The sequence below is a fragment of the Triticum aestivum genome, chromosome 4A (genome assembly GCF_018294505.1).
Source record: "Triticum aestivum cultivar Chinese Spring chromosome 4A, IWGSC CS RefSeq v2.1, whole genome shotgun sequence".
Classification (NCBI taxonomy): domain Eukaryota; kingdom Viridiplantae; phylum Streptophyta; class Magnoliopsida; order Poales; family Poaceae; genus Triticum; species Triticum aestivum.
In genome coordinates this window covers 115,398,188-115,403,183 of record NC_057803.1, presented here as the reverse complement: position 1 = coordinate 115,403,183, position 4,996 = coordinate 115,398,188, and positions in this window count along the sequence as shown.

The window sequence follows — 4,996 nt, the reverse complement described above, 5'->3', positions numbered from 1 at the left end:
AAATCAAGGAACATAACACCGGTAAGACGAAAACTAGGGCGGCAAGAGTGGAACAAGACACCAGGCAAAAGGCTGAGCCTTCCACCCTTTACCAAGTATATAGATGCATTAAAATAAATAAGAGATATTGTGATATCCCAACAAATCCATGTTCCAACATGGAACAAACTTTAGCTTCACCTGCAACTAGCAACGCTATAAGAGGGGCTGAGCAAAAGCGGTAACATTGGGTGTAACACCCGCAATGCGGCTATATATCCCACGTGTCGAGGCACGACTTAGAGGCATAGCCGCATGGTAGGTTTGTCGCAAGAGGGGTAATCTTCACACAATCCCATGTACTGAATAAGAAAGGGATAAATAGTTGGCTTACAATCGCCACTTCACATAATACATAAATAATCCATACATCATCCAAGGTACAATCGAAGGTCTAACTACGGAACCAAAATAAAGGAAGACAACCCCAAATGCTAGATCCCCGATCGTCCCAACTAGGCTCCACTACTGATCATCAGGAAAAGAAACATAGTAACGGCCCGAATCCTCGTCGAACTCCCACTTGAGTTCGGTATCGTCACCTGCAATCCTCGGCACCTGCAACTATTTGGAAGTATCCGTGAGTCACAAGGACTCAACAATCTCACACTCGCGAGATCAAGACTATTTAAGCTTATGGGTAGGAAAAGGGGTAGTGAGGTGGAGCTGCATCAAGCACTAAGCATATGTGGTGGCTAACATATGCAAATAAGAGCGAGAAGAGAAGCAGCACAATGGTCGAGAAGCTAGGAGTGATCAAGAAGTGATCCTGAAACTACTTACGTTCAAGCATAACACAAGACTGTGTTCACTTCCCGGAATCCGCCGAAAAGAGACCATCACGGCTACACACGCGGTTGATGCATTTTAATTAAGTCAAGTGTCAAGTTCTCTACAACCGGATATTAGCAAATTCCCATCCGCCAAATAACCGCGGGCACGGCTCTAGAAAGTTTATACCCTGCAGGGGTGTCCCAACTTAGCCCATCACAAGCTCTCATGGTCAAGAAGGATATTCCTTTTCCCAGAAAGACCCGATCAGTCTTGGAATCCTGGTTACAAGACATTTCGGCAATGGTAAAACAAGACCAGCAAGACCACCCGACTGTGCCGACAAATCCCAATAGGAGTTGCACATATCTCGTTCTCAGGGTACACCGGATGAGCAATCCGTACAACTAAAACCATCCCTCAAGTTTCCCCGAGGTGGCGTTGCAAGGGGCTCTAGTTTGGACCACCACTCAGAGGAGCACTGGCTTGGGAGGGTTAAAATAAAGATGACCCTCGGGCTCGCGAAAACCCAAGGGAAAAGGCTTAGGTGGAAAATGTTAAAACCAAGGTTGGGCCTTGTTGGAGGAGTTTTATTCAAAGCAAACTATCAATGGGTTCCCATAACACCCAACCGCGTAAGGAACGCAAAATCAAGGAACATAACAACGGTAAGACGAAAACTAGGGCGGCAAGAGTGGAACAAGACACCAAGCAAAAGGCTGAGCCTTCCACCCTTTACCAAGTATATAGATGCATTAAAATAAATAAGAGATATTGTGATATCCCAACAAATCCATGTTCCAACATGGAACAAACTTTAGCTTCACCTGCAACTAGCAACGCTATAAGAGGGGCTGAGCAAAAGCGGTAACATAGCCAAACAACGGTTGCTAGGAAGGTGGGCTAGAGGCTTGACATGGCAGCATGGGAGGCATGTGAAGGAAATATGCCCTAGAGGCAATAATAAAGTTATTATTTATTTTCCTTATATCATGATAAATGTTTATTATTATGCTAGAATTGCATTAACCGGAAACATAATACATGTGTGAATACATAGACAAACAGAGTGTCACTAGTATGCCTCTACTTGACTAGCTCGTTAATCAAAGATGGTTATGTTTCCCAACCATTGACAAAGAGTTGTTATTTGATTAACGGGATCACATCATTAGGTGAATGATCTGATTGACATGACCCATTTCATTAGCTTAGCACCCGATCGTTTAGTATGTTGCTATTGCTTTCTTCATGACTTATACATGTTCCTATGACTATGAGATTATGCAACTCCCGTTTGCCGGAGGAACACTTTGTGTGCTACCAAATGTCACAACGTAACTGGGTGATTATAAAGGAGCTCTACAGGTGTCTCCAAAGGTACATGTTGGGTTGGCGTATTTCGAGATTAGGATTTGTCACTCCGATTGTCGGAGAGGTATCTCTGGGCCCTCTCGGTAATGCACATCACATAAGCCTTGCAAGCATTGCAACTAACGAGTTAGTTGCAAGATGATGTATTACGGAACGAGTAAAGAGACTTGCCGGTAACGATATTGAACTAGGTATTGAGATACCGACGATCGAATCTCGGGCAAGTAACATACCGATGACAAAGGGAACAACGTATGTTGTTATGCAGTCTGACCGATAAAGATCTTCGTAGAATATGTAGGAGCCAATATGAGCATCTAGGTTCCGCTATTGGTTATTGACCGGAGACATGTCTCGGTCATGTCTACATTGTTCTCGAACCGTAGGGTCCGCACGCTTAAGGTTTCGATGACAGTTATATTATGAGTTTATGAGTTTTGATGTACCGAAGGAGTTCGGAGTCCCAGATGGGATCGGGGACATCACGAGGAGTCTCGAAATGGTCGAGACGTAAAGATCGATATATTGGACGACTATATTCAGACATCGGAAAGGTTCTGAGTGATTCGGGTATTTTTCGGAGTACCGGAGAGTTACGGGAATTCGTCGGGGAGTATATGGGCCTTATTGGGCCATACGGGAATAGAGGAGAGAGGCCAAAAGGAAGGAGGCCTGCGCCCCCCCTCTGGTCCGAATTGGACAAGGGGCACAGCCCCCTTTTCCTTCTTCCTCTCCCCCTCTTTCCCCTTCTCCTACTCCAACAAGGAAGGAGGGAGTCCTACTCCCGGTGGGAGTAGGACTCCCCTTGGCGCGCCCCCTCCTAGGCTGGTCGCCCCCTCCCCCTTGCTCCTTTATATACGGGGGTAGGGGGGCACCCCATGACACACAAGTTGATCTTCGTGATCGTTCCTTAGCCGTGTGCGGTGCCCCCCTCCACCATATTCCACCTCGGTCATATTATAGCGGTGCTTAGGCGAAGCCCTGCGACGGTTGAACATCAAGATCGTCACCACGCCGTCGTGTTGACGGAACTCCTCCCCGAAGCTTTGCTGGATCAGAGCCCGGGGAGCATCATCGAGCTGAATGTGTGCCAAGAACTCGGAGGTGCCGGAGTAACGGTGCTTGGATCAGTTGGACCGGGAAGACGTACGACTACTTCCTCTACGTTGCGTCAACGCTTCCGCTTCGGTCTACGAGGGTACGTAGACAACACTCTCCCCTCTCGTTGCTATGCATCACCATGATCTTGTGTGTGCGTAGGAAATTTTTTGAAATTACTATGTTCCCCAACAGCATGATATAACAAGTGGTAGGTAGCGCGACATAACGATAGAGCGAACAACTAGCAAACAAAGATAGAAGTGATTTCGAGGGTATGGTCATCTTGCCTGCAAAGTTCTCAGAGTTGTCGAAAACTTGATCCTCGTTAGCATACTCAACAGGCTCCTCGTTCACGTACTCGTCTCCCGGCTCTACCCAAAGCAAGAACACAAGGAAAGGGACAACAATCAATCATGGTGCAATGCACAAGCAACATGATGCAATACATGGCATGATATGCAATGCATATGCGTGCTCCGGAAGGTAAAGAATGATCAAGGCATCAACTTGGCAAAACAAGTATGCCTCTGTAAAGATGAGATGATTTCGGTTGAAATCGATATAAAGATCACCGGAAACGGATGCACGGTTTGTAAATGGCAAGCAAAACAAGAATGACGCACAACTGTGATTAACAGCATGGTGGCACTTAGAATGCAACAAGAAACTAAGCTACTGCACTCCAACATATCACCAAGGCATATGGCAGTGATGTACAAGAGATGCTTGACAAAACATGAGCACTGAGCTATGGCTAGATCACACAATAAAAGGTTCAAACAAGCATGGCAAAAGTGCAAAAGAAAACAGCTTCACGGACTTGGTGAAAATACTAACGTGTCAAAAACAATATCAGGAGGCAATGTTTAGAGCAAGCAAACAACATGCTACAGGAACATATCATAGCAAACAAAGGCATGGCATGACTCTACTAAAAGCATAGAACAAAAGTCCCTTACTAAATATGAGCCAAAAAGGCACAGAAGATATGATGGCACCCATGTAAACATAGCAAATTTTATTAACAGTTTCAGACTTAGTGAAAAAGAGAGCATGGCAAAACATATTATGATAGCAACTTGGCATGCTTGTTCCACTCATCACAGGGCACTAAAAGACATGGAATAAATACTAGCATGTAGTAGGCATGAAAATGAAGCTAACCATGTGCCAAACACCTTCATAGCATGATTGAAATAAATCACACAAAAATGACAAAACAGCATCATGATATAAAATGACATGTTCATGAACTTGCTCAAATGAAAAAAAATGCCACCATTGGATTGGTGGGATTTTTCTACCCCAAAAACATATATAATATGTTGGGGTCACTTCAGAAAAAATCCCCACAAATGCTTAGGATGCATAACTGCCTAAAAGGGCTGTTGACATAAAAGGAAAACGACCTGAACTAGAATGTCCATATTTGGACATGGCCCGAAATGGAAAGCATGACATTTCCATAATTGGAAAGCGCTAGATTAAATAAAATAAAAAAGAAATGAAAGAAGGAGGGGGTGAGGATGACTTGTGGCCCGGAGGTGTGTGTGTGTGAATGGCAAATGGGATATGATGTCAGCACTCACGAAAGAAATAAAAGGGCTACCCGGGGTTCGAACCCGGGTAGCCCCGGTGATATGCCTGGGCGCTGACCAGTGCGCTACTGTTGTGCTTGTGTCAAGATAGGGCACTCGGCTTCTTGATCTAA